The 27,999-nt window shown below is 59.4% G+C and overlaps 1 protein-coding gene across 3 annotated transcripts in view; it reads left to right on the forward strand.

Moving 5' to 3' along the window:
• The window catches only part of LOC136791240 (uncharacterized), a 102,918-nt gene that overhangs the window by 44,046 nt on the left and 30,873 nt on the right, over positions 1 to 27,999 (forward strand). Inside the window, exon 1 of one of the 3 annotated variants that reach the window (XR_010832825.1) lies at positions 626 to 27,991. The exons of the other annotated variants lie outside the window; for them this stretch is intronic. The gene's annotated coding sequence lies outside the window, so the exon portion shown is untranslated. Of the gene's footprint in view, positions 1 to 625; positions 27,992 to 27,999 lie in introns of those variants that run through there. 3 annotated transcript variants of the gene reach the window in all.

Below are 27,999 nucleotides of genomic sequence, written 5' to 3' on the forward strand. Positions count from 1 at the left end.
GAAGGGGCTTTTCCTCAGTACTGGGGCTTTTCCTCGGGGTTGTGGTTTCTCCTCGGGGTTGCGGTTTCTCCTCAGGGTTGGAGCCGGACGGGAAGGAGCTTTTCCTCAGGGTTGGGGCCGGAGTGAAAGGGGCTTTTCCTCAGGGTTGGGGCCGGAGGGGATGGGGCATTTCCTCGGGTATGGGGCCGGAGGGGATGGGTTTTTACCTCGGGGTTGGGGCTGCAGGGGAGGGTTTTTTCCTCAGGGTTGGGGCCAGAGGGGAAGTGGCTTTTCCTCAAGGATGGGGCCCGAGGGGACAGGGCTTTTCTTCAGGGTTGGGGCATTTCCTCAGGTTTGGGGTTTTTCCTCATGGTTGGGGCCTTTCCTCAGGGTTGGGGCCGGAGGGGAAGGGGCTTTTCCTCAGGGTTGGGGTCGGAGGGGAAGGGACTTTCCCTCAGGGTTGGGGCTTTTCCGCAGTGTTGGGGCTGGAAAGGAAGGGGCTTTTCTTCACTGTTGGGGCTTTTTCTCAGGGTTGGAGCCGGAGGGGAAGCGGCTTTTCCTCAGGGTTGGGGACGGAGTGGAAGGGGCTTTTCCTCAGGGTTCGGGCCGGAGCAGAAGGGGCATTTATCAGGGTTGGGGCTTTTCTTCGGGGTTGGGGCCATAGGGGAAGGGGCATTTCCTCGGGGTTGGGGCCGGACGGGATGGTTTTTTTTCCACGGGGTTTGGGCCGGAGGGGAGGGTCTTTTCCTCAGCGTTGGGGCCGGAGGGGAAGGGGCTTTTCCACAGGGTTCCAGCTGGAGTGGCAGTGGCTTTTATTCAGGGTTGGGGCTAGAGAGGAAGGTGTTTTCCTCAGGGTTGGTGCCGGAGGGTAATGGGCTTTTCCTCAGGGTTGCGGCTTTTCCTCAGAGTTGGGGCCGGAGGGGTAGGACTTTTCCTCAGGGTTGGGGTCAGAGTGGAAGGGGCTTTTCCTCAGGGTTGGGGCTGGACTGGAAGCGGCTTTTCCTGTGGGTTGGGAATTTTCTTCAGGGTTGGGGCCGGAGGGGAACGGGCTTTTCGTTGGGGTTGGGGCCAGAGGGTAAGGGGGTTTTCCTCGGGGGTGGGCTGGAAGTGAAAGGGCTTTTCCTCAGGGCTGGGATGCGGAGGGGACGGGGCTTTTCCTCAGGGTTGGGGCTTTTCCTCAGGTTTGGGGCCGGGGGGGAAGGGACTTTTCCTCAGGCTTGGGGCTTGAGGGAAAGGGGCTTTTCCTCAGGGTATGGGCTTTTTCTCAGGGTTGGGGTAGAGGAGAAGGGCTTTTCCTCAGATTTGGGCCCGGAGTGGAAGGGTCTTTTCCTAAGGGTTGGGGCAGGAGTGCACGGGGCTTTTCCTCAGGTTTGTGGCCTGAGTGGAAGGGGCTATTCCTCAGGGTTGGGGCCGGTGGGAATGGGGCTTTTCCTCAGGGATTGGACTTTTCCTCAGGGTTGGTGCCCGGAGGGGAAGTGGCTTGTCCTCACGGTTGGGGCCTGGAGCATAAGGGGCTTTTCCTCAGTTTTGCGGCCCAGAGCAGAAGGGGCATTTCCTCAGGGTTGGGGCCAGAGAGGAAGGTGCTTTTCCTCAGGGTTGGTCCCGGAGGGGATGGGGTTTTTCTTCAGGGTTGCGGCTTTTGCTCAGAGTTGGGGCCGGAGGGGTAGGACATTTCCTCAGGGATGGGGTCAGATTGGAAGGGGCTTTTCCTCAGGTTTGGGGCTGGACTGGAAGCAGCTTTTCCTGTGGGTTGTGGCTTTTCTTCGGGGTTGGGGCCATAGGGGAAGGGGTATTTCTTCGGGGTTGGGGCCGGAGCGGACAGGGCTTTTCTTCAGTGTTGGGGCTTTTCCTCAGGCTTGGGGCTGGAAAGGAAGGGCCTTTTCCTCAGTACTGGGGCTTTTCCTCAGGGTTGTGGTTTCTCCTCAGGGTTGGAGCCGGAGGGGAAGGGGCTTTTCCTCAGGGTTGGGGCTTTTCCTCAGGCTTGGGGCTGGAGGGAAATGGGCTTTTCCTCATGGTTGGGGCTTTTTCTCAGGGTTGGGGTAGAGGGGAAGGGCTTTTCCTCAGATTTGGGCCCAGAGTGGAAGGGTCTTTTCCTCAGGGTTGGGGCAGGAGTGGACGGGGCTTTTCCTCAGGTTTGTGGCCTGAGTGGAAGGGGCTATTCCTCAGGCTTGGGGCCGGTGGGAATGGGGCTTTTCCTTAGGGATTGGACTTTTCCTCAGGGTTGGGGCCCGGAGCGTTAGGGGCTTTTCCTGAGGTTTGTGGCCCAGACCGGAAGGGGCATTTCCTCGGGGTTTGGGCCAAAGGGGAAGGGGTTTTTTGTCAGGGTTGCGGCAAGAGGGGAAGGGGCTTTTCGTCAGAGTTGGGACTGGAGGGGAAAGGGCTCTTCCTCAGGGTTGGGGCTTTTCAACAGGGTTCCGTCTGGAGGGGAAGGGGCTTTTCTTCAGGGGTGCGGCTTTTCCTCAGAGTTAGGGCTGGAGTGGTAGGACATTTCCTCAGGGTTGGGGCCAGAGGGGAAGGGGCTTTTCCTCAAGGATGGGGCCCGAGGGGACAGGGCTTTTCTTCAGGGTTGGGGCATTTCCTCAGGTCTGGGGCTTGAAGGGAAGGGGCATTTCTTCAGGTTTGGGGTTTCTCCTCAGTTTTGGGGCTTTTCCTCAGTGTTGGGGCTAGAGTGGAAGGGGCTTTTCCTTGGGGTTGCGGCTTTTTCTCAGGGTTGGGGGCGGAGGGGAACGGGCTTTTTTTCGGGGCTCGATCTGGAGTTTAAGGGGGTTTCCCTCGGGGGTGGGCTGGAAGTGAAAGTGCTTTTCCTCAGGGTTGGGGCAGGAGTGGACGGGGCTTTTCCTCAGGATGGTGGCCTGAGTGGAAGGGGCTTTTCCCCAGGCTTGGGGCCGGTGGGAATGGGGCTTTTCCTCAGGGACTGGACTTTTCCTCAGGGTTGGGGCCCAGAGGGGAAGTGGCTTGTCCTCACGGTTGGGGCCTGGAGCGTAAGGGGCTTTTCCTCAAGTTTGCGGCCGAGACCGGAAGGGGCATTTCCTCAGGGTTGGGGCCAAAGGGGAAGGGGTTTTTTGTCAGGGTTGCAGCAGGAGGGGAAGGGGCTTTTCCACAGAGTTCGGGCCGGAGTGGAAGGTCGTTTTCCTCAGGTTTGGGGCCGGTGGGGAAGTGGCATTTCCTCGGGGATGGGGCTTTTCTTCAGGGTTGGGGCCGCAGGGGAAAGGGCGTTTCTTCAGTTTGGGGCTTTTCCTCAGGGTTGGGGCTGGAAATGAAGGGGCTTTTCCTCAGTACTGGGGCTTTTCCTCGGGGTTGTGGTTTCTCCTCGGGGTTGCGGTTTCTCCTCAGGGTTGGAGCCGGACGGGAAGGAGCTTTTCCTCAGGGTTGGGGCCGGAGTGAAAGGGGCTTTTCCTCAGGGTTGGGGCCGGAGGGGATGGGGCATTTCCTCGGGTATGGGGCCGGAGGGGATGGGTTTTTACCTCGGGGTTGGGGCTGCAGGGGAGGGTTTTTTCCTCAGGGTTGGGGCCAGAGGGGAAGTGGCTTTTCCTCAAGGATGGGGCCCGAGGGGACAGGGCTTTTCTTCAGGGTTGGGGCATTTCCTCAGGTTTGGGGTTTTTCCTCATGGTTGGGGCCTTTCCTCAGGGTTGGGGCCGGAGGGGAAGGGGCTTTTCCTCAGGGTTGGGGTCGGAGGGGAAGGGACTTTCCCTCAGGGTTGGGGCTTTTCCGCAGTGTTGGGGCTGGAAAGGAAGGGGCTTTTCTTCACTGTTGGGGCTTTTTCTCAGGGTTGGAGCCGGAGGGGAAGCGGCTTTTCCTCAGGGTTGGGGACGGAGTGGAAGGGGCTTTTCCTCAGGGTTCGGGCCGGAGCAGAAGGGGCATTTATCAGGGTTGGGGCTTTTATTCAGGGTTGGGGCCATAGGGGAAGGGGCATTTCCTCGGGGTTGGGGCCGGACGGGATGGTTTTTTTTCCACGGGGTTTGGGCCGGAGGGGAGGGTCTTTTCCTCAGCGTTGGGGCCGGAGGGGAAGGGGCTTTTCCACAGGGTTCCAGCTGGAGTGGCAGTGGCTTTTATTCAGGGTTGGGGCTAGAGAGGAAGGTGTTTTCCTCAGGGTTGGTGCCGGAGGGTAATGGGCTTTTCCTCAGGGTTGCGGCTTTTCCTCAGAGTTGGGGCCGGAGGGGTAGGACTTTTCCTCAGGGTTGGGGTCAGAGTGGAAGGGGCTTTTCCTCAGGGTTGGGGCTGGACTGGAAGCGGCTTTTCCTGTGGGTTGGGAATTTTCTTCAGGGTTGGGGCCGGAGGGGAACGGGCTTTTCGTTGGGGTTGGGGCCAGAGGGTAAGGGGGTTTTCCTCGGGGGTGGGCTGGAAGTGAAAGGGCTTTTCCTCAGGGCTGGGATGCGGAGGGGACGGGGCTTTTCCTCAGGGTTGGGGCTTTTCCTCAGGTTTGGGGCCGGGGGGGAAGGGACTTTTCCTCAGGCTTGGGGCTTGAGGGAAAGGGGCTTTTCCTCAGGGTATGGGCTTTTTCTCAGGGTTGGGGTAGAGGAGAAGGGCTTTTCCTCAGATTTGGGCCCGGAGTGGAAGGGTCTTTTCCTAAGGGTTGGGGCAGGAGTGCACGGGGCTTTTCCTCAGGTTTGTGGCCTGAGTGGAAGGGGCTATTCCTCAGGGTTGGGGCCGGTGGGAATGGGGCTTTTCCTCAGGGATTGGACTTTTCCTCAGGGTTGGTTCCCGGAGGGGAAGTGGCTTGTCCTCACGGTTGGGGCCTGGAGCATAAGGGGCTTTTCCTCAGTTTTGCGGCCCAGAGCAGAAGGGGCATTTCCTCAGGGTTGGGGCCAGAGAGGAAGGGGCTTTTCCTCAGGGTTGGTCCCGGAGGGGATGGGGCTTTTCTTCAGGGTTGCGGCTTTTGCTCAGAGTTGGGGCCGGAGGGGTAGGACATTTCCTCAGGGATGGGGTCAGATTGGAAGGGGCTTTTCCTCAGGTTTGGGGCTGGACTGGAAGCAGCTTTTCCTGTGGGTTGTGGCTTTTCTTCGGGGTTGGGGCCATAGGGGAAGGGGTATTTCTTCGGGGTTGGGGCCGGAGCGGACAGGGCTTTTCTTCAGTGTTGGGGCTTTTCCTCAGGCTTGGGGCTGGAAAGGAAGGGCCTTTTCCTCAGTACTGGGGCTTTTCCTCAGGGTTGTGGTTTCTCCTCAGGGTTGGAGCCGGAAGGGAAGGGGCTTTTCCTCAGGGTTGGGGCTTTTCCTCAGGCTTGGGGCTGGAGGGAAATGGGCTTTTCCTCAGGGTTGGGGCTTTTTCTCAGGGTTGGGGTAGAGGGGAAGGGCTTTTCCTCAGATTTGGGCCCAGAGTGGAAGGGTCTTTTCCTAAGGGTTGGGGCAGGAGTGGACGGGGCTTTTCCTCAGGTTTGTGGCCTGAGTGGAAGGGGCTATTCCTCAGGCTTGGGGCCGGTGGGAATGGGGCTTTTCCTTAGGGATTGGACTTTTCCTCAGGGTTGGGGCCCGGAGCGTTAGGGGCTTTTCCTGAGGTTTGTGGCCCAGACCGGAAGGGGCATTTCCTCGGGGTTTGGGCCAAAGGGGAAGGGGTTTTTTGTCAGGGTTGCGGCAAGAGGGGAAGGGGCTTTTCGTCAGAGTTGGGACTGGAGGGGAAAGGGCTCTTCCTCAGGGTTGGGGCTTTTCAACAGGGTTCCGTCTGGAGGGGAAGGGGCTTTTCCACAGCGTTCCGGCTGGAGGGGAAGGGGCTTTTCTTCAGGGGTGCGGCTTTTCCTCAGAGTTAGGGCTGGAGTGGTAGGACATTTCCTCAGGGTTGGGGCCAGAGGGGAAGGGGCTTTTCCTCAAGGATGGGGCCCGAGGGGACAGGGCTTTTCTTCAGGGTTGGGGCATTTCCTCAGGTCTGGGGCTTGAAGGGAAGGGGCATTTCTTCAGGTTTGGGGTTTCTCCTCAGTTTTGGGGCTTTTCCTCAGTGTTGGGGCTAGAGTGGAAGGGGCTTTTCCTTGGGGTTGCAGCTTTTTCTCAGGGTTGGGGGCGGAGGGGAACGGGCTTTTTTTCGGGGCTCGATCTGGAGTTTAAGGGGGTTTCCCTCGGGGGTGGGCTGGAAGTGAAAGTGCTTTTCCTCAGGGTTGGGGCAGGAGTGGACGGGGCTTTTCCTCAGGATGGTGGCCTGAGTGGAAGGGGCTTTTCCCCAGGCTTGGGGCCGGTGGGAATGGGGCTTTTCCTCAGGGACTGGACTTTTCCTCAGGGTTGGGGCCCAGAGGGGAAGTGGCTTGTCCTCACGGTTGGGGCCTGGAGCGTAAGGGGCTTTTCCTCAAGTTTGCGGCCGAGACCGGAAGGGGCATTTCCTCAGGGTTGGGGCCAAAGGGAAGGGGTTTTTTGTCAGGGTTGCAGCAGGAGGGGAAGGGGCTTTTCCACAGAGTTCGGGCCGGAGTGGAAGGTCGTTTTCCTCAGGTTTGGGGCCGGTGGGGAAGTGGCATTTCCTCGGGGATGGGGCTTTTCTTCAGGGTTGGGGCCGCAGGGGAAAGGGCGTTTCTTCAGTTTGGGGCTTTTCCTCAGGGTTGGGGCTGGAAATGAAGGGGCTTTTCCTCAGTACTGGGGCTTTTCCTCGGGGTTGTGGTTTCTCCTCGGGGTTGCGGTTTCTCCTCAGGGTTGGAGCCGGACGGGAAGGAGCTTTTCCTCAGGGTTGGGGCCGGAGTGAAAGGGGCTTTTCCTCAGGGTTGGGGCCGGAGGGGATGGGGCATTTCCTCGGGTATGGGGCCGGAGGGGATGGGTTTTTACCTCGGGGTTGGGGCTGCAGGGGAGGGTTTTTTCCTCAGGGTTGGGGCCAGAGGGGAAGTGGCTTTTCCTCAAGGATGGGGCCCGAGGGGACAGGGCTTTTCTTCAGGGTTGGGGCATTTCCTCAGGTTTGGGGTTTTTCCTCATGGTTGGGGCCTTTCCTCAGGGTTGGGGCCGGAGGGGAAGGGGCTTTTCCTCAGGGTTGGGGTCGGAGGGGAAGGGACTTTCCCTCAGGGTTGGGGCTTTTCCGCAGTGTTGGGGCTGGAAAGGAAGGGGCTTTTCTTCACTGTTGGGGCTTTTTCTCAGGGTTGGAGCCGGAGGGGAAGCGGCTTTTCCTCAGGGTTGGGGACGGAGTGGAAGGGGCTTTTCCTCAGGGTTCGGGCCGGAGCAGAAGGGGCATTTATCAGGGTTGGGGCTTTTATTCAGGGTTGGGGCCATAGGGGAAGGGGCATTTCCTCGGGGTTGGGGCCGGACGGGATGGTTTTTTTTCCACGGGGTTTGGGCCGGAGGGGAGGGTCTTTTCCTCAGCGTTGGGGCCGGAGGGGAAGGGGCTTTTCCACAGGGTTCCAGCTGGAGTGGCAGTGGCTTTTATTCAGGGTTGGGGCTAGAGAGGAAGGTGTTTTCCTCAGGGTTGGTGCCGGAGGGTAATGGGCTTTTCCTCAGGGTTGCGGCTTTTCCTCAGAGTTGGGGCCGGAGGGGTAGGACTTTTCCTCAGGGTTGGGGTCAGAGTGGAAGGGGCTTTTCCTCAGGGTTGGGGCTGGACTGGAAGCGGCTTTTCCTGTGGGTTGGGAATTTTCTTCAGGGTTGGGGCCGGAGGGGAACGGGCTTTTCGTTGGGGTTGGGGCCAGAGGGTAAGGGGGTTTTCCTCGGGGGTGGGCTGGAAGTGAAAGGGCTTTTCCTCAGGGCTGGGATGCGGAGGGGACGGGGCTTTTCCTCAGGGTTGGGGCTTTTCCTCAGGTTTGGGGCCGGGGGGGAAGGGACTTTTCCTCAGGCTTGGGGCTTGAGGGAAAGGGGCTTTTCCTCAGGGTATGGGCTTTTTCTCAGGGTTGGGGTAGAGGAGAAGGGCTTTTCCTCAGATTTGGGCCCGGAGTGGAAGGGTCTTTTCCTAAGGGTTGGGGCAGGAGTGCACGGGGCTTTTCCTCAGGTTTGTGGCCTGAGTGGAAGGGGCTATTCCTCAGGGTTGGGGCCGGTGGGAATGGGGCTTTTCCTCAGGGATTGGACTTTTCCTCAGGGTTGGTGCCCGGAGGGGAAGTGGCTTGTCCTCACGGTTGGGGCCTGGAGCATAAGGGGCTTTTCCTCAGTTTTGCGGCCCAGAGCAGAAGGGGCATTTCCTCAGGGTTGGGGCCAGAGAGGAAGGTGCTTTTCCTCAGGGTTGGTCCCGGAGGGGATGGGGTTTTTCTTCAGGGTTGCGGCTTTTGCTCAGAGTTGGGGCCGGAGGGGTAGGACATTTCCTCAGGGATGGGGTCAGATTGGAAGGGGCTTTTCCTCAGGTTTGGGGCTGGACTGGAAGCAGCTTTTCCTGTGGGTTGTGGCTTTTCTTCGGGGTTGGGGCCATAGGGGAAGGGGTATTTCTTCGGGGTTGGGGCCGGAGCGGACAGGGCTTTTCTTCAGTGTTGGGGCTTTTCCTCAGGCTTGGGGCTGGAAAGGAAGGGCCTTTTCCTCAGTACTGGGGCTTTTCCTCAGGGTTGTGGTTTCTCCTCAGGGTTGGAGCCGGAGGGGAAGGGGCTTTTCCTCAGGGTTGGGGCTTTTCCTCAGGCTTGGGGCTGGAGGGAAATGGGCTTTTCCTCAGGGTTGGGGCTTTTTCTCAGGGTTGGGGTAGAGGGGAAGGGCTTTTCCTCAGATTTGGGCCCAGAGTGGAAGGGTCTTTTCCTAAGGGTTGGGGCAGGAGTGGACGGGGCTTTTCCTCAGGTTTGTGGCCTGAGTGGAAGGGGCTATTCCTCAGGCTTGGGGCCGGTGGGAATGGGGCTTTTCCTTAGGGATTGGACTTTTCCTCAGGGTTGGGGCCCGGAGCGTTAGGGGCTTTTCCTGAGGTTTGTGGCCCAGACCGGAAGGGGCATTTCCTCGGGGTTTGGGCCAAAGGGGAAGGGTTTTTTTGTCAGGGTTGCGGCAAGAGGGGAAGGGGCTTTTCGTCAGAGTTGGGACTGGAGGGGAAAGGGCTCTTCCTCAGGGTTGGGGCTTTTCAACAGGGTTCCGTCTGGAGGGGAAGGGGCTTTTCTTCAGGGGTGCGGCTTTTCCTCAGAGTTAGGGCTGGAGTGGTAGGACATTTCCTCAGGGTTGGGGCCAGAGGGGAAGGGGCTTTTCCTCAAGGATGGGGCCCGAGGGGACAGGGCTTTTCTTCAGGGTTGGGGCATTTCCTCAGGTCTGGGGCTTGAAGGGAAGGGGCATTTCTTCAGGTTTGGGGTTTCTCCTCAGTTTTGGGGCTTTTCCTCAGTGTTGGGGCTAGAGTGGAAGGGGCTTTTCCTTGGGGTTGCGGCTTTTTCTCAGGGTTGGGGGCGGAGGGGAACGGGCTTTTTTTCGGGGCTCGATCTGGAGTTTAAGGGGGTTTCCCTCGGGGGTGGGCTGGAAGTGAAAGTGCTTTTCCTCAGGGTTGGGGCAGGAGTGGACGGGGCTTTTCCTCAGGATGGTGGCCTGAGTGGAAGGGGCTTTTCCCCAGGCTTGGGGCCGGTGGGAATGGGGCTTTTCCTCAGGGACTGGACTTTTCCTCAGGGTTGGGGCCCAGAGGGGAAGTGGCTTGTCCTCACGGTTGGGGCCTGGAGCGTAAGGGGCTTTTCCTCAAGTTTGCGGCCGAGACCGGAAGGGGCATTTCCTCAGGGTTGGGGCCAAAGGGGAAGGGGTTTTTTGTCAGGGTTGCAGCAGGAGGGGAAGGGGCTTTTCCACAGAGTTCGGGCCGGAGTGGAAGGTCGTTTTCCTCAGGTTTGGGGCCGGTGGGGAAGTGGCATTTCCTCGGGGATGGGGCTTTTCTTCAGGGTTGGGGCCGCAGGGGAAAGGGCGTTTCTTCAGTTTGGGGCTTTTCCTCAGGGTTGGGGCTGGAAATGAAGGGGCTTTTCCTCAGTACTGGGGCTTTTCCTCGGGGTTGTGGTTTCTCCTCGGGGTTGCGGTTTCTCCTCAGGGTTGGAGCCGGACGGGAAGGAGCTTTTCCTCAGGGTTGGGGCCGGAGTGAAAGGGGCTTTTCCTCAGGGTTGGGGCCGGAGGGGATGGGGCATTTCCTCGGGTATGGGGCCGGAGGGGATGGGTTTTTACCTCGGGGTTGGGGCTGCAGGGGAGGGTTTTTTCCTCAGGGTTGGGGCCAGAGGGGAAGTGGCTTTTCCTCAAGGATGGGGCCCGAGGGGACAGGGCTTTTCTTCAGGGTTGGGGCATTTCCTCAGGTTTGGGGTTTTTCCTCATGGTTGGGGCCTTTCCTCAGGGTTGGGGCCGGAGGGGAAGGGGCTTTTCCTCAGGGTTGGGGTCGGAGGGGAAGGGACTTTCCCTCAGGGTTGGGGCTTTTCCGCAGTGTTGGGGCTGGAAAGGAAGGGGCTTTTCTTCACTGTTGGGGCTTTTTCTCAGGGTTGGAGCCGGAGGGGAAGCGGCTTTTCCTCAGGGTTGGGGACGGAGTGGAAGGGGCTTTTCCTCAGGGTTCGGGCCGGAGCAGAAGGGGCATTTATCAGGGTTGGGGCTTTTATTCAGGGTTGGGGCCATAGGGGAAGGGGCATTTCCTCGGGGTTGGGGCCGGACGGGATGGTTTTTTTTCCACGGGGTTTGGGCCGGAGGGGAGGGTCTTTTCCTCAGCGTTGGGGCCGGAGGGGAAGGGGCTTTTCCACAGGGTTCCAGCTGGAGTGGCAGTGGCTTTTATTCAGGGTTGGGGCTAGAGAGGAAGGTGTTTTCCTCAGGGTTGGTGCCGGAGGGTAATGGGCTTTTCCTCAGGGTTGCGGCTTTTCCTCAGAGTTGGGGCCGGAGGGGTAGGACTTTTCCTCAGGGTTGGGGTCAGAGTGGAAGGGGCTTTTCCTCAGGGTTGGGGCTGGACTGGAAGCGGCTTTTCCTGTGGGTTGGGAATTTTCTTCAGGGTTGGGGCCGGAGGGGAACGGGCTTTTCGTTGGGGTTGGGGCCAGAGGGTAAGGGGGTTTTCCTCGGGGGTGGGGCTTTTCCTCAGGTTTGGGGCCGGGGGGGAAGGGACTTTTCCTCAGGCTTGGGGCTTGAGGGAAAGGGGCTTTTCCTCAGGGTATGGGCTTTTTCTCAGGGTTGGGGTAGAGGAGAAGGGCTTTTCCTCAGATTTGGGCCCGGAGTGGAAGGGTCTTTTCCTAAGGGTTGGGGCAGGAGTGCACGGGGCTTTTCCTCAGGTTTGTGGCCTGAGTGGAAGGGGCTATTCCTCAGGGTTGGGGCCGGTGGGAATGGGGCTTTTCCTCAGGGATTGGACTTTTCCTCAGGGTTGGTTCCCGGAGGGGAAGTGGCTTGTCCTCACGGTTGGGGCCTGGAGCATAAGGGGCTTTTCCTCAGTTTTGCGGCCCAGAGCAGAAGGGGCATTTCCTCAGGGTTGGGGCCAGAGAGGAAGGTGCTTTTCCTCAGGGTTGGTCCCGGAGGGGATGGGGTTTTTCTTCAGGGTTGCGGCTTTTGCTCAGAGTTGGGGCCGGAGGGGTAGGACATTTCCTCAGGGATGGGGTCAGATTGGAAGGGGCTTTTCCTCAGGTTTGGGGCTGGACTGGAAGCAGCTTTTCCTGTGGGTTGTGGCTTTTCTTCGGGGTTGGGGCCATAGGGGAAGGGGTATTTCTTCGGGGTTGGGGCCGGAGCGGACAGGGCTTTTCTTCAGTGTTGGGGCTTTTCCTCAGGCTTGGGGCTGGAAAGGAAGGGCCTTTTCCTCAGTACTGGGGCTTTTCCTCAGGGTTGTGGTTTCTCCTCAGGGTTGGAGCCGGAGGGGAAGGGGCTTTTCCTCAGGGTTGGGGCTTTTCCTCAGGCTTGGGGCTGGAGGGAAATGGGCTTTTCCTCAGGGTTGGGGCTTTTTCTCAGGGTTGGGGTAGAGGGGAAGGGCTTTTCCTCAGATTTGGGCCCAGAGTGGAAGGGTCTTTTCCTAAGGGTTGGGGCAGGAGTGGACGGGGCTTTTCCTCAGGTTTGTGGCCTGAGTGGAAGGGGCTATTCCTCAGGCTTGGGGCCGGTGGGAATGGGGCTTTTCCTTAGGGATTGGACTTTTCCTCAGGGTTGGGGCCCGGAGCGTTAGGGGCTTTTCCTGAGGTTTGTGGCCCAGACCGGAAGGGGCATTTCCTCGGGGTTTGGGCCAAAGGGGAAGGGGTTTTTTGTCAGGGTTGCGGCAAGAGGGGAAGGGGCTTTTCGTCAGAGTTGGGACTGGAGGGGAAAGGGCTCTTCCTCAGGGTTGGGGCTTTTCAACAGGGTTCCGTCTGGAGGGGAAGGGGCTTTTCTTCAGGGGTGCGGCTTTTCCTCAGAGTTAGGGCTGGAGTGGTAGGACATTTCCTCAGGGTTGGGGCCAGAGGGGAAGGGGCTTTTCCTCAAGGATGGGGCCCGAGGGGACAGGGCTTTTCTTCAGGGTTGGGGCATTTCCTCAGGTCTGGGGCTTGAAGGGAAGGGGCATTTCTTCAGGTTTGGGGTTTCTCCTCAGTTTTGGGGCTTTTCCTCAGTGTTGGGGCTAGAGTGGAAGGGGCTTTTCCTTGGGGTTGCGGCTTTTTCTCAGGGTTGGGGGCGGAGGGGAACGGGCTTTTTTTCGGGGCTCGATCTGGAGTTTAAGGGGGTTTCCCTCGGGGGTGGGCTGGAAGTGAAAGTGCTTTTCCTCAGGGTTGGGGCAGGAGTGGACGGGGCTTTTCCTCAGGATGGTGGCCTGAGTGGAAGGGGCTTTTCCCCAGGCTTGGGGCCGGTGGGAATGGGGCTTTTCCTCAGGGACTGGACTTTTCCTCAGGGTTGGGGCCCAGAGGGGAAGTGGCTTGTCCTCACGGTTGAGGCCTGGAGCGTAAGGGGCTTTTCCTCAAGTTTGCGGCCGAGACCGGAAGGGGCATTTCCTCAGGGTTGGGGCCAAAGGGAAGGGGTTTTTTGTCAGGGTTGCAGCAGGAGGGGAAGGGGCTTTTCCACAGAGTTCGGGCCGGAGTGGAAGGTCGTTTTCCTCAGGTTTGGGGCCGGTGGGGAAGTGGCATTTCCTCGGGGATGGGGCTTTTCTTCAGGGTTGGGGCCGCAGGGGAAAGGGCGTTTCTTCAGTTTGGGGCTTTTCCTCAGGGTTGGGGCTGGAAATGAAGGGGCTTTTCCTCAGTACTGGGGCTTTTCCTCGGGGTTGTGGTTTCTCCTCGGGGTTGCGGTTTCTCCTCAGGGTTGGAGCCGGACGGGAAGGAGCTTTTCCTCAGGGTTGGGGCCGGAGTGAAAGGGGCTTTTCCTCAGGGTTGGGGCCGGAGGGGATGGGGCATTTCCTCGGGTATGGGGCCGGAGGGGATGGGTTTTTACCTCGGGGTTGGGGCTGCAGGGGAGGGTTTTTTCCTCAGGGTTGGGGCCAGAGGGGAAGGGGCTTTTCCTCAAGGATGGGGCCCGAGGGGACAGGGCTTTTCTTCAGGGTTGGGGCATTTCCTCAGGTTTGGGGTTTTTCCTCATGGTTGGGGCTTTTCCTCAGGGTTGGGGCCGGAGGGGAAGGGGCTTTTCCTCAGGGTTGGGGTCGGAGGGGAAGGGACTTTCCCTCAGGGTTGGGGCTTTTCCGCAGTGTTGGGGCTGGAAAGGAAGGGGCTTTTCTTCACTGTTGGGGCTTTTTCTCAGGGTTGGAGCCGGAGGGGAAGCGGCTTTTCCTCAGGGTTGGGGACGGAGTGGAAGGGGCTTTTCCTCAGGGTTCGGGCCGGAGCAGAAGGGGCATTTATCAGGGTTGGGGCTTTTATTCAGGGTTGGGGCCATAGGGGAAGGGGCATTTCCTCGGGGTTGGGGCCGGACGGGATGGTTTTTTTTCCACGGGGTTTGGGCCGGAGGGGAGGGTCTTTTCCTCAGCGTTGGGGCCGGAGGGGAAGGGGCTTTTCCACAGGGTTCCAGCTGGAGTGGCAGTGGCTTTTATTCAGGGTTGGGGCTAGAGAGGAAGGTGTTTTCCTCAGGGTTGGTGCCGGAGGGTAATGGGCTTTTCCTCAGGGTTGCGGCTTTTCCTCAGAGTTGGGGCCGGAGGGGTAGGACTTTTCCTCAGGGTTGGGGTCAGAGTGGAAGGGGCTTTTCCTCAGGGTTGGGGCTGGACTGGAAGCAGCTTTTCCTGTGGGTTGGGAATTTTCTTCAGGGTTGGGGCCGGAGGGGAACGGGCTTTTCGTTGGGGTTGGGGCCAGAGGGTAAGGGGGTTTTCCTCGGGGGTGGGGCTTTTCCTCAGGTTTGGGGCCGGAGGGGAAGGGACTTTTCCTCAGGCTTGGGGCTTGAGGGAAAGGGGCTTTTCCTCAGGGTATGGGCTTTTTCTCAGGGTTGGGGTAGAGGAGAAGGGCTTTTCCTCAGATTTGGGCCCGGAGTGGAAGGGTCTTTTCCTAAGGGTTGGGGCAGGAGTGCACGGGGCTTTTCCTCAGGTTTGTGGCCTGAGTGGAAGGGGCTATTCCTCAGGGTTGGGGCCGGTGGGAATAGGGCTTTTCCTCAGGGATTGGACTTTTCCTCAGGGTTGGTTCCCGGAGGGGAAGTGGCTTGTCCTCACGGTTGGGGCCTGGAGCATAAGGGGCTTTTCCTCAGTTTTGCGGCCCAGAGCAGAAGGGGCATTTCCTCAGGGTTGGGGCCAGAGAGGAAGGTGCTTTTCCTCAGGGTTGGTCCCGGAGGGGATGGGGTTTTTCTTCAGGGTTGCGGCTTTTGCTCAGAGTTGGGGCCGGAGGGGTAGGACATTTCCTCAGGGATGGGGTCAGATTGGAAGGGGCTTTTCCTCAGGTTTGGGGCTGGACTGGAAGCAGCTTTTCCTGTGGGTTGTGGCTTTTCTTCGGGGTTGGGGCCATAGGGGAAGGGGTATTTCTTCGGGGTTGGGGCCGGAGCGGACAGGGCTTTTCTTCAGTGTTGGGGCTTTTCCTCAGGCTTGGGGCTGGAAAGGAAGGGCCTTTTCCTCAGTACTGGGGCTTTTCCTCAGGGTTGTGGTTTCTCCTCAGGGTTGGAGCCGGAGGGGAAGGGGCTTTTCCTCAGGGTTGGGGCTTTTCCTCAGGCTTGGGGCTGGAGGGAAATGGGCTTTTCCTCAGGGTTGGGGCTTTTTCTCAGGGTTGGGGTAGAGGGGAAGGGCTTTTCCTCAGATTTGGGCCCAGAGTGGAAGGGTCTTTTCCTAAGGGTTGGGGCAGGAGTGGACGGGGCTTTTCCTCAGGTTTGTGGCCTGAGTGGAAGGGGCTATTCCTCAGGCTTGGGGCCGGTGGGAATGGGGCTTTTCCTTAGGGATTGGACTTTTCCTCAGGGTTGGGGCCCGGAGCGTTAGGGGCTTTTCCTGAGGTTTGTGGCCCAGACCGGAAGGGGCATTTCCTCGGGGTTTGGGCCAAAGGGGAAGGGGTTTTTTGTCAGGGTTGCGGCAAGAGGGGAAGGGGCTTTTCGTCAGAGTTGGGACTGGAGGGGAAAGGGCTCTTCCTCAGGGTTGGGGCTTTTCAACAGGGTTCCGTCTGGAGGGGAAGGGGCTTTTCTTCAGGGGTGCGGCTTTTCCTCAGAGTTAGGGCTGGAGTGGTAGGACATTTCCTCAGGGTTGGGGCCAGAGGGGAAGGGGCTTTTCCTCAAGGATGGGGCCCGAGGGGACAGGGCTTTTCTTCAGGGTTGGGGCATTTCCTCAGGTCTGGGGCTTGAAGGGAAGGGGCATTTCTTCAGGTTTGGGGTTTCTCCTCAGTTTTGGGGCTTTTCCTCAGTGTTGGGGCTAGAGTGGAAGGGGCTTTTCCTTGGGGTTGCGGCTTTTTCTCAGGGTTGGGGGCGGAGGGGAACGGGCTTTTTTTCGGGGCTCGATCTGGAGTTTAAGGGGGTTTCCCTCGGGGGTGGGCTGGAAGTGAAAGTGCTTTTCCTCAGGGTTGGGGCAGGAGTGGACGGGGCTTTTCCTCAGGATGGTGGCCTGAGTGGAAGGGGCTTTTCCCCAGGCTTGGGGCCGGTGGGAATGGGGCTTTTCCTCAGGGACTGGACTTTTCCTCAGGGTTGGGGCCCAGAGGGGAAGTGGCTTGTCCTCACGGTTGAGGCCTGGAGCGTAAGGGGCTTTTCCTCAAGTTTGCGGCCGAGACCGGAAGGGGCATTTCCTCAGGGTTGGGGCCAAAGGGAAGGGGTTTTTTGTCAGGGTTGCAGCAGGAGGGGAAGGGGCTTTTCCACAGAGTTCGGGCCGGAGTGGAAGGTCGTTTTCCTCAGGTTTGGGGCCGGTGGGGAAGTGGCATTTCCTCGGGGATGGGGCTTTTCTTCAGGGTTGGGGCCGCAGGGGAAAGGGCGTTTCTTCAGTTTGGGGCTTTTCCTCAGGGTTGGGGCTGGAAATGAAGGGGCTTTTCCTCAGTACTGGGGCTTTTCCTCGGGGTTGTGGTTTCTCCTCGGGGTTGCGGTTTCTCCTCAGGGTTGGAGCCGGACGGGAAGGAGCTTTTCCTCAGGGTTGGGGCCGGAGTGAAAGGGGCTTTTCCTCAGGGTTGGGGCCGGAGGGGATGGGGCATTTCCTCGGGTATGGGGCCGGAGGGGATGGGTTTTTACCTCGGGGTTGGGGCTGCAGGGGAGGGTTTTTTCCTCAGGGTTGGGGCCAGAGGGGAAGGGGCTTTTCCTCAAGGATGGGGCCCGAGGGGACAGGGCTTTTCTTCAGGGTTGGGGCATTTCCTCAGGTTTGGGGTTTTTCCTCATGGTTGGGGCTTTTCCTCAGGGTTGGGGCCGGAGGGGAAGGGGCTTTTCCTCAGGGTTGGGGTCGGAGGGGAAGGGACTTTCCCTCAGGGTTGGGGCTTTTCCGCAGTGTTGGGGCTGGAAAGGAAGGGGCTTTTCTTCACTGTTGGGGCTTTTTCTCAGGGTTGGAGCCGGAGGGGAAGCGGCTTTTCCTCAGGGTTGGGGACGGAGTGGAAGGGGCTTTTCCTCAGGGTTCGGGCCGGAGCAGAAGGGGCATTTATCAGGGTTGGGGCTTTTATTCAGGGTTGGGGCCATAGGGGAAGGGGCATTTCCTCGGGGTTGGGGCCGGACGGGATGGTTTTTTTTCCACGGGGTTTGGGCCGGAGGGGAGGGTCTTTTCCTCAGCGTTGGGGCCGGAGGGGAAGGGGCTTTTCCACAGGGTTCCAGCTGGAGTGGCAGTGGCTTTTATTCAGGGTTGGGGCTAGAGAGGAAGGTGTTTTCCTCAGGGTTGGTGCCGGAGGGTAATGGGCTTTTCCTCAGGGTTGCGGCTTTTCCTCAGAGTTGGGGCCGGAGGGGTAGGACTTTTCCTCAGGGTTGGGGTCAGAGTGGAAGGGGCTTTTCCTCAGGGTTGGGGCTGGACTGGAAGCAGCTTTTCCTGTGGGTTGGGAATTTTCTTCAGGGTTGGGGCCGGAGGGGAACGGGCTTTTCGTTGGGGTTGGGGCCAGAGGGTAAGGGGGTTTTCCTCGGGGGTGGGCTGGAAGTGAAAGGGCTTTTCCTCAGGGCTGGGATGCGGAGGGGACGGGGCTTTTCCTCAGGGTTGGGGCTTTTCCTCAGGTTTGGGGCCGGAGGGGAAGGGACTTTTCCTCAGGCTTGGGGCTTGAGGGAAAGGGGCTTTTCCTCAGGGTATGGGCTTTTTCTCAGGGTTGGGGTAGAGGAGAAGGGCTTTTCCTCAGATTTGGGCCCGGAGTGGAAGGGTCTTTTCCTAAGGGTTGGGGCAGGAGTGCACGGGGCTTTTCCTCAGGTTTGTGGCCTGAGTGGAAGGGGCTATTCCTCAGGGTTGGGGCCGGTGGGAATAGGGCTTTTCCTCAGGGATTGGACTTTTCCTCAGGGTTGGTTCCCGGAGGGGAAGTGGCTTGTCCTCACGGTTGGGGCCTGGAGCATAAGGGGCTTTTCCTCAGTTTTGCGGCCCAGAGCAGAAGGGGCATTTCCTCAGGGTTGGGGCCAGAGAGGAAGGTGCTTTTCCTCAGGGTTGGTCCCGGAGGGGATGGGGTTTTTCTTCAGGGTTGCGGCTTTTGCTCAGAGTTGGGGCCGGAGGGGTAGGACATTTCCTCAGGGATGGGGTCAGATTGGAAGGGGCTTTTCCTCAGGTTTGGGGCTGGACTGGAAGCAGCTTTTCCTGTGGGTTGTGGCTTTTCTTCGGGGTTGGGGCCATAGGGGAAGGGGTATTTCTTCGGGGTTGGGGCCGGAGCGGACAGGGCTTTTCTTCAGTGTTGGGGCTTTTCCTCAGGCTTGGGGCTGGAAAGGAAGGGCCTTTTCCTCAGTACTGGGGCTTTTCCTCAGGGTTGTGGTTTCTCCTCAGGGTTGGAGCCGGAGGGGAAGGGGCTTTTCCTCAGGGTTGGGGCTTTTCCTCAGGCTTGGGGCTGGAGGGAAATGGGCTTTTCCTCAGGGTTGGGGCTTTTTCTCAGGGTTGGGGTAGAGGGGAAGGGCTTTTCCTCAGATTTGGGCCCAGAGTGGAAGGGTCTTTTCCTAAGGGTTGGGGCAGGAGTGGACGGGGCTTTTCCTCAGGTTTGTGGCCTGAGTGGAAGGGGCTATTCCTCAGGCTTGGGGCCGGTGGGAATGGGGCTTTTCCTTAGGGATTGGACTTTTCCTCAGGGTTGGGGCCCGGAGCGTTAGGGGCTTTTCCTGAGGTTTGTGGCCCAGACCGGAAGGGGCATTTCCTCGGGGTTTGGGCCAAAGGGGAAGGGGTTTTTTGTCAGGGTTGCGGCAAGAGGGGAAGGGGCTTTTCGTCAGAGTTGGGACTGGAGGGGAAAGGGCTCTTCCTCAGGGTTGGGGCTTTTCAACAGGGTTCCGTCTGGAGGGGAAGGGGCTTTTCCACAGCGTTCCGTCTGGAGGGGAAGGGGCTTTTCTTCAGGGGTGCGGCTTTTCCTCAGAGTTAGGGCTGGAGTGGTAGGACATTTCCTCAGGGTTGGGGCCAGAGGGGAAGGGGCTTTTCCTCAAGGATGGGGCCCGAGGGGACAGGGCTTTTCTTCAGGGTTGGGGCATTTCCTCAGGTCTGGGGCTTGAAGGGAAGGGGCATTTCTTCAGGTTTGGGGTTTCTCCTCAGTTTTGGGGCTTTTCCTCAGTGTTGGGGCTAGAGTGGAAGGGGCTTTTCCTTGGGGTTGCAGCTTTTTCTCAGGGTTGGGGGCGGAGGGGAACGGGCTTTTTTTCGGGGCTCGATCTGGAGTTTAAGGGGGTTTCCCTCGGGGGTGGGCTGGAAGTGAAAGTGCTTTTCCTCAGGGTTGGGGCAGGAGTGGACGGGGCTTTTCCTCAGGATGGTGGCCTGAGTGGAAGGGGCTTTTCCCCAGGCTTGGGGCCGGTGGGAATGGGGCTTTTCCTCAGGGACTGGACTTTTCCTCAGGGTTGGGGCCCAGAGGGGAAGTGGCTTGTCCTCACGGTTGGGGCCTGGAGCGTAAGGGGCTTTTCCTCAAGTTTGCGGCCGAGACCGGAAGGGGCATTTCCTCAGGGTTGGGGCCAAAGGGGAAGGGGTTTTTTGTCAGGGTTGCAGCAGGAGGGGAAGGGGCTTTTCCACAGAGTTCGGGCCGGAGTGGAAGGTCGTTTTCCTCAGGTTTGGGGCCGGTGGGGAAGTGGCATTTCCTCGGGGATGGGGCTTTTCTTCAGGGTTGGGGCCGCAGGGGAAAGGGCGTTTCTTCAGTTTGGGGCTTTTCCTCAGGGTTGGGGCTGGAAATGAAGGGGCTTTTCCTCAGTACTGGGGCTTTTCCTCGGGGTTGTGGTTTCTCCTCGGGGTTGCGGTTTCTCCTCAGGGTTGGAGCCGGACGGGAAGGAGCTTTTCCTCAGGGTTGGGGCCGGAGTGAAAGGGGCTTTTCCTCAGGGTTGGGGCCGGAGGGGATGGGGCATTTCCTCGGGTATGGGGCCGGAGGGGATGGGTTTTTACCTCGGGGTTGGGGCTGCAGGGGAGGGTTTTTTCCTCAGGGTTGGGGCCAGAGGGGAAGTGGCTTTTCCTCAAGGATGGGGCCCGAGGGGACAGGGCTTTTCTTCAGGGTTGGGGCATTTCCTCAGGTTTGGGGTTTTTCCTCATGGTTGGGGCCTTTCCTCAGGGTTGGGGCCGGAGGGGAAGGGGCTTTTCCTCAGGGTTGGGGTCGGAGGGGAAGGGACTTTCCCTCAGCGTTGGGGCTTTTCCGCAGTGTTGGGGCTGGAAAGGAAGGGGCTTTTCTTCACTGTTGGGGCTTTTTCTCAGGGTTGGAGCCGGAGGGGAAGCGGCTTTTCCTCAGGGTTGGGGACGGAGTGGAAGGGGCTTTTCCTCAGGGTTCGGGCCGGAGCAGAAGGGGCATTTATCAGGGTTGGGGCTTTTATTCAGGGTTGGGGCCATAGGGGAAGGGGCATTTCCTCGGGGTTGGGGCCGGACGGGATGGTTTTTTTTCCACGGGGTTTGGGCCGGAGGGGAGGGTCTTTTCCTCAGCGTTGGGGCCGGAGGGGAAGGGGCTTTTCCACAGGGTTCCAGCTGGAGTGGCAGTGGCTTTTATTCAGGGTTGGGGCTAGAGAGGAAGGTGTTTTCCTCAGGGTTGGTGCCGGAGGGTAATGGGCTTTTCCTCAGGGTTGCGGCTTTTCCTCAGAGTTGGGGCCGGAGGGGTAGGACTTTTCCTCAGGGTTGGGGTCAGAGTGGAAGGGGCTTTTCCTCAGGGTTGGGGCTGGACTGGAAGCGGCTTTTCCTGTGGGTTGGGAATTTTCTTCAGGGTTGGGGCCGGAGGGGAACGGGCTTTTCGTTGGGGTTGGGGCCAGAGGGTAAGGGGGTTTTCCTCGGGGGTGGGCTGGAAGTGAAAGGGCTTTTCCTCAGGGCTGGGATGCGGAGGGGACGGGGCTTTTCCTCAGGGTTGGGGCTTTTCCTCAGGTTTGGGGCCGGGGGGGAAGGGACTTTTCCTCAGGCTTGGGGCTTGAGGGAAAGGGGCTTTTCCTCAGGGTATGGGCTTTTTCTCAGGGTTGGGGTAGAGGAGAAGGGCTTTTCCTCAGATTTGGGCCCGGAGTGGAAGGGTCTTTTCCTAAGGGTTGGGGCAGGAGTGCACGGGGCTTTTCCTCAGGTTTGTGGCCTGAGTGGAAGGGGCTATTCCTCAGGGTTGGGGCCGGTGGGAATGGGGCTTTTCCTCAGGGATTGGACTTTTCCTCAGGGTTGGTTCCCGGAGGGGAAGTAGCTTGTCCTCACGGTTGGGGCCTGGAGCATAAGGGGCTTTTCCTCAGTTTTGCGGCCCAGAGCAGAAGGGGCATTTCCTCAGGGTTGGGGCCGGAGAGGAAGGTGCTTTTCCTCAGGGTTGGTCCCGGAGGGGATGGGGTTTTTCTTCAGGGTTGCGGCTTTTGCTCAGAGTTGGGGCCGGAGGGGTAGGACATTTCCTCAGGGATGGGGTCAGATTGGAAGGGGCTTTTCCTCAGGTTTGGGGCTGGACTGGAAGCAGCTTTTCCTGTGGGTTGTGGCTTTTCTTCGGGGTTGGGGCCATAGGGGAAGGGGTATTTCTTCGGGGTTGGGGCCGGAGCGGACAGGGCTTTTCTTCAGTGTTGGGGCTTTTCCTCAGGCTTGGGGCTTTTCTTCAGGGTTGTGGTTTCTCCTCAGGGTTGGAGCCGGAGGGGAAGGGGCTTTTCCTCAGGGTTGGGGCTTTTCCTCAGGCTTGGGGCTGGAGGGAAATGGGCTTTTCCTCAGGGTTGGGGCTTTTTCTCAGGGTTGGGGTAGAGGGGAAGGGCTTTTCCTCAGATTTGGGCCCAGAGTGGAAGGGTCTTTTCCTAAGGGTTGGGGCAGGAGTGGACGGGGCTTTTCCTCAGGTTTGTGGCCTGAGTGGAAGGGGCTATTCCTCAGGCTTGGGGCCGGTGGGAATGGGGCTTTTCCTTAGGGATTGGACTTTTCCTCAGGGTTGGGGCCCGGAGCGTTAGGGGCTTTTCCTGAGGTTTGTGGCCCAGACCGGAAGGGGCATTTCCTCGGGGTTTGGGCCAAAGGGGAAGGGGTTTTTTGTCAGGGTTGCGGCAAGAGGGGAAGGGGCTTTTCGTCAGAGTTGGGACTGGAGGGGAAAGGGCTCTTCCTCAGGGTTGGGGCTTTTCAACAGGGTTCCGTCTGGAGGGGAAGGGGCTTTTCCACAGCGTTCCGGCTGGAGGGGAAGGGGCTTTTCTTCAGGGGTGCGGCTTTTCCTCAGAGTTAGGGCTGGAGTGGTAGGACATTTCCTCAGGGTTGGGGCCAGAGGGGAAGGGGCTTTTCCTCAAGGATGGGGCCCGAGGGGACAGGGCTTTTCTTCAGGGTTGGGGCATTTCCTCAGGTCTGGGGCTTGAAGGGAAGGGGCATTTCTTCAGGTTTGGGGTTTCTCCTCAGTTTTGGGGCTTTTCCTCAGTGTTGGGGCTAGAGTGGAAGGGGCTTTTCCTTGGGGTTGCGGCTTTTTCTCAGGGTTGGGGGCGGAGGGGAACGGGCTTTTTTTCGGGGCTCGATCTGGAGTTTAAGGGGGTTTCCCTCGGGGGTGGGCTGGAAGTGAAAGTGCTTTTCCTCAGGGTTGGGGCAGGAGTGGACGGGGCTTTTCCTCAGGATGGTGGCCTGAGTGGAAGGGGCTTTTCCCCAGGCTTGGGGCCGGTGGGAATGGGGCTTTTCCTCAGGGACTGGACTTTTCCTCAGGGTTGGGGCCCAGAGGGGAAGTGGCTTGTCCTCACGGTTGGGGCCTGGAGCGTAAGGGGCTTTTCCTCAAGTTTGCGGCCGAGACCGGAAGGGGCATTTCCTCAGGGTTGGGGCCAAAGGGGAAGGGGTTTTTTGTCAGGGTTGCAGCAGGAGGGGAAGGGGCTTTTCCACAGAGTTCGGGCCGGAGTGGAAGGTCGTTTTCCTCAGGTTTGGGGCCGGTGGGGAAGTGGCATTTCCTCGGGGATGGGGCTTTTCTTCAGGGTTGGGGCCGCAGGGGAAAGGGCGTTTCTTCAGTTTGGGGCTTTTCCTCAGGGTTGGGGCTGGAAATGAAGGGGCTTTTCCTCAGTACTGGGGCTTTTCCTCGGGGTTGTGGTTTCTCCTCGGGGTTGCGGTTTCTCCTCAGGGTTGGAGCCGGACGGGAAGGAGCTTTTCCTCAGGGTTGGGGCCGGAGTGAAAGGGGCTTTTCCTCAGGGTTGGGGCCGGAGGGGATGGGGCATTTCCTCGGGTATGGGGCCGGAGGGGATGGGTTTTTACCTCGGGGTTGGGGCTGCAGGGGAGGGTTTTTTCCTCAGGGTTGGGGCCAGAGGGGAAGTGGCTTTTCCTCAAGGATGGGGCCCGAGGGGACAGGGCTTTTCTTCAGGGTTGGGGCATTTCCTCAGGTTTGGGGTTTTTCCTCATGGTTGGGGCCTTTCCTCAGGGTTGGGGACGGAGTGGAAGGGGCTTTTCCTCAGGGTTCGGGCCGGAGCAGAAGGGGCATTTATCAGGGTTGGGGCTTTTATTCAGGGTTGGGGCCAGAGGGGAAGGGGGTTTTCTTAGAGGGTGGGCTGGAGGTGAAAGGGCTTTTCTTCGGGGTTGGGGCCATAGGGGAAGGGGCATTTCCTCGGGGTTGGGGCCGGACGGGATGGTTTTTTTTCCACGGGTTTTGGGCCGGAGGGGAGGGTCTTTTCCTCAGCGTTGGGGCCGGAGGGGAAGGGGCTTTTCCACAGGGTTCCAGCTGGAGTGGCAGTGGCTTTTATTCAGGGTTGGGGCTAGAGAGGAAGGTGTTTTCCTCAGGGTTGGTGCCGGAGGGTAATGGGCTTTTCCTCAGGGTTGCGGCTTTTCCTCAGAGTTGGGGCCGGAGGGGTAGGACTTTTCCTCAGGGTTGGGGTCAGAGTGGAAGGGGCTTTTCCTCAGGGTTGGGGCCAAAGGGGAAGGGGTTTTTTGTCAGGGTTGCAGCAGGAGGGGAACGGGCTTCTCCTCAGAGTTGGGCCTGGAGTGGATGGGGCTTTTCCTAAGGGTTGGGGCTAGAATGGAAGGGGCTATTCCTCAGGGTTGGGGCCGGTGGGAATGGGGCTTTTCCTCAGGGATTGGACTTTTCCTCAGGGTTGGTGCCCGGAGGGGAAGTGGCTTGTCCTCACGGTTGGGGCCTGGAGCGTAAGGGGCTTTTCCTCAGGTTTGCGGCCCAGAGCAGAAGGGGCATTTCCTCAGGGTTGGGGCCAGAGGGGAAGGGGCTTTTCGTCAGGGTTGGGGCCAGAGAGGAAGGTGCTTTTCCTCAGGGTTGGTCCCGGAGAGGATGGGGCTTTTCTTCAGGGTTGCGGCTTTTGCTCAGAGTTGTGGCCGGAGGGGTAGGACATTTCCTCAGGGATGGGGTCAGATTGGAAGGGGCTTTTCCTCAGGTTTGGGGCTGGACTGGAAGCAGCTTTTCCTGTGGGTTGTGGCTTTTCTTCGGGGTTGGGGCCAGAGGGGAAGGGGTATTTCTTCAGGGTTGGGGCCGGAGCGGACAGGGCTTTTCTTCAGTGTTAGGGCCTTTTCCTCAGGCTTGGGGCTGGAAAGGAAGGGCCTTTTCCTCAGTACTGGGGCTTTTCCTCAGGGTTGTGGTTTCTCCTCAGGGTTGGAGCCGGAGGGGAAGGGGCTTTTCCTCAGGGTTGTGGTCGGAGTGGAAGGGGCCTTTTCCTCGGGTATGGGGCCGGAGGGGATGGGTTTTTACCTCGGGGTTGGGGCTGCAGGGGAGGGGTTTTTCCTCAGGGTTGGGGCCAGAGGGGAAGGGGCTTTTCCTCAAGGATGGGGCCCGAGGGGACAGGGTTTTTCTTCAGGGTTGGGGCATTTCCTCAGGTCTGGAGTTTGAAGGGAAGGGGCATTTCTTCAGGTTTGGGGCTTTTCCTCAGGGTTGGGGCTAGAGGGGAAGGGGCCTTTCCTCAGGTTTGGGGCTGGAGAGACTGTTCTTTTCCTCAGGGTTGGGGCTGGACTGGATGCAGCTTTTCCTGTGGGTTGTGGCTTTTCTTCAGGTTTGGGGCCGGAGGGGAAAGGGCTTTTCTTCAATGTTGGGGCTTTTCCTCAGGGTTGGGTATGGAAAGGAGGGGCTTTTCCTCGGGGTTCGGGTAGGAGGGGAAGGGGCTTTTCCTCAGGGTGGGGGCTTTTCCTCTGGGTTGGATCCGGAAGCGAAGGGGCCTTTCCTAGGTTTGGGGCCAGAGGGGAAGAGGGTTTTCCTCAGGGTTGGGGCAGGAGTGGAAGGGGCTTTTCCTCAGGGTTGGGGCTTTTCCTCTGGGTTGGGCGTGGAGGCCAAGGGGCCTTTACTAGGGTTGGGGCCAGAGGGGAAGGGGGTTTTCCTCAGGGTTTAGGCAGGAGGGGAAGGGGATTTTCCTCAGGGTTGGGGCTTTTCCTCAGGGTTGGGGCCAGAGGGAAAGGGGCTTTTCCTTGGGGTTGGGGCTTCTTCTCAGGGTTGGGGCCTGAGGCGAAGGGGCTTCTCCTCAGTGTTGGGACTTTTCTTCAGGGTTGGTGCCGGAGGGGAACGGGCTTTTCGTTGGGGTTGGGGCCAGAGGGTAAGGGGGTTTTCCTCGGGGGTGGGCTGGAAGTGAAAGGGCTTTTCCTCAGGGTTGGGATGCGGAGGGGACGGGGCTTTTCCTCAGGGTTGGGGTCGGAGGGGAAGGGACTTTCCCTCAGGGTTGGGGCTGTTCCGCAGTGTTGGGGTTGGAAAGGAAGGGGCTTTTCCTCAGTACTGGGGCTTTTTCTCAGGGTTGGAGCTGGAGGGGAAGGGGCTTTTCCTCAGGGTTGGGGCCGGAGTGGAAGGGGCTTTTCCTCAGGGTTCGGGCCGGAGCAGAAGGGGCTTTTCCTCAGGTTTGGGGCTTTTCCTCAGGGTTGGGGCCAGAGGGGAAGGGGGTTTTCTTAGAGTGTGGGCTGGAGGTGAAAGGGCTTTTCTTCGGGGTTGGGGCCATAGGGGAAGGGGTATTTCCTCGGGGTTTGGGCCGGAGGGGATGGGTTTTTTCCTCGGGGTTGGGGCGCAGGGGAGGGGCTTTTCCTCAGGGTTGGGGCTTTTTCTCAGGGTTGGGGCTAGAGAGGAACAGGCTTTTCGTCAGGGCTGGGTCTGGAGGTTAAGGGGGTTTCCCTTGGGGTTGGGCTGGAAGTGAATGGACTTTTCCTCAGGGTTGGGGGCCGGAGGGCAAGGGGCTTTTCCTCTGGGTTGGGAACTGGAGGGGAAGGGGTTTTTCCTCAGGGTTGGGGCCGGAGGGGACAGGGCTTTTCTTTAGGGTTGGGGCATTTCCTCAGGTTTGGTTTTTTTCCTCAGGGTTGGGGCCTTTCCTCAGGGTTGGGGCTGGAGGCGAATGGGCCTTTCCTCAGGGTTGAGGCCGGAGGGTAAGGGGCTTTTCCTCAGGGTTGGGGTCGGAGGGGAAGGGACTTTTCCTCAGGGTTGGGGCTTTTCCGCAGTGTTGGGGCTGGAAAGCAAGGGGCTTTTCCTCAGTACTGGGGCTTTTTCTCAGGGTTGGAGCCGGAGGGGAAGCGGCTTTTCCTCAGGGTTCGGGCCGGAGTGGAAGGGGCTTTTCCTCAGGGTTGGGGCCGGAGTGGAAGGGGCATTTATCAGGGTTGGGGCTTTTATTCAGGGTTGGGGCCAGAGGGGAAGGGGGTTTTCTTAGAGGGTGGGCTGGAGGTGAAAGGGCTTTTCTTCGGGGTTGGGGCCATAGGGGAAGGGGCATTTCCTCGGGGTTGGGGCCGGAGGGGATGGGTGTTTTCCTCGGGGTTTGGGCCGGAGGGGAGGGGCTTTTCCTCAGCGTTGGGGCCGGAGGGGAAGGGGCTTTTCCACAGGGTTCCAGCTGGAGTGGCAGTGGCTTTTATTTAGGGTTGGGGCTAGAGAGGAAGGTGTTTTCCTCAGGGTTGGTGCCGGAGGGTAATGGGCTTTTCCTCAGGGTTGCGGCTTTTCCTCAGAGTTGGGGCCGGAGGGGTAGGACTTTTCCTCAGGGTTGGGGTCAGAGTGGAAGGGGCTTTTCCTCAGGGTTGGGGCTGGACTGGAAGCAGCTTTTCCTGTGGGTTGGGAATTTTCTCCAGGGTTGGGGTTGGAGGGGAAAGGGCTTTTCTTCAGTGTTGGGGTTTTTCCTCAGGGTTGGGGCTGGAAAGGAAGGGGCTTTTCCTCAGAACTGGTGTTTTTCCTCAGGGTTCTGGTTTCTCCTCAGGGTTGGAGCTGGATGGGAAGGGGCTTTTCCTCAGGGTTGGGGCCGGAGGGGAAGGGGCATTTCCTCGGGGATGGGGCCAGAGGGGATGGGTTTTTACCTCGGGGTTGGGGCCGCAGGGGAGGGGCTTTTCCTCAGGGCTGGGGTCAGAGGGGAAGGGGGTTTTCTTAGAGGGTGGGCTGGAGGTGAAAGGGCTTTTCTTCGGGGTTGGGGCCATAGGGGAAGGGGCATTTCCTCGGGATTGGGTCGGAGGGGATGGGTGTATTCCTCGGGGTTTGGGCCGCAGGGGAGGGGCTTTTCCTCACGGCTGGGGCTTTTCCTCAGCGTTTGGGCCAGAGGGGAAGGGGCTTTCACTCAAGGATTGGGCCGGATGGGACATAGCTTTTCCTCAGGGTTGGGGCTTTTCCTCAAGGTTGGGGCTAGAGGGGAAATTGCCTTTCCTCCGGGTTGGATCTGGAGAGACTGGGCTTTTCCTCAGGGATGGGGCTGGAGGGCAAGGGGCTTTTCCTTGGGATTGGGGCTTTTTCTCAGGGTTGGGGCCAGAGGGGAAGAGGCTGTTCCTCAGGGCTGCAGCTGGAGGGGATAGTTTTTTCCTTGGCTTTGGGGCTGGAGGGCAAGGGGCTTTTCCTCTGGGTTGGGACCCGGAGGGGAAGGGGCTTTTCCTCAAGGATGGGGCTGGAGGGGAAGGGGCTTTTCTTCAGGGTTGGGGCATTTCCTCAGGTTTGGGGTTTTCCTCAGGGTTGGGGCCTTTCCTCAGGGTTGGGGCCGGAGGGGAAGGGGCCTTTCCTCAGGGTTGGGGCCGGAGGGGAAGGGGCTTTTCCTCAGGGTTCGGGCCGGAGTGGAAGGGGCTTTTCCTCAGGGTTGGGACTCGGAGAGGAAGGGGCTTTTCCTCAGGGTTGGGGCTTTTCCTCAGGGTTGGGGCCAGAGGGGAAGGGGCTTTTCCTCAAGCTTGGGACTGGAGGGAGAGGGGCTTTTCTTCAGGGTTGGGGCTTTTCCTCAGAATTGGGGTGGAGGGGTAGGACTTTTCCTCAGGGTTGGGGTCAGAGTGGAAGGGGCTTTTCCTCAGGGTTGGGGCTGGACTGGAAGCAGCTTTTCCTGTGGGTTGGGAATTTTCTTCAGGGTTGGGGCTGGAGGGGAAAGGGCTTTTCTTCAATGTTGAGGCTTTTCCTCAGGGTTGGGGCTGGAAAGGAAGGGGCTTTTCCTCAGTACTGGGGTTTTTCCTCAGGGTTGTGGTTTCTCCTCAGGGTTGGAGCCGGACGGGAAGGGGCTTTTCCTCAGGGTTGGGGTCGGAGTGGACGGGGCCTTTTCCTCAGGTATGGGG

This window comes from Anser cygnoides, chromosome 7 (assembly GCF_040182565.1).
Source record: "Anser cygnoides isolate HZ-2024a breed goose chromosome 7, Taihu_goose_T2T_genome, whole genome shotgun sequence".
NCBI classification, from domain to species: Eukaryota; Metazoa; Chordata; class Aves; order Anseriformes; family Anatidae; genus Anser; species Anser cygnoides.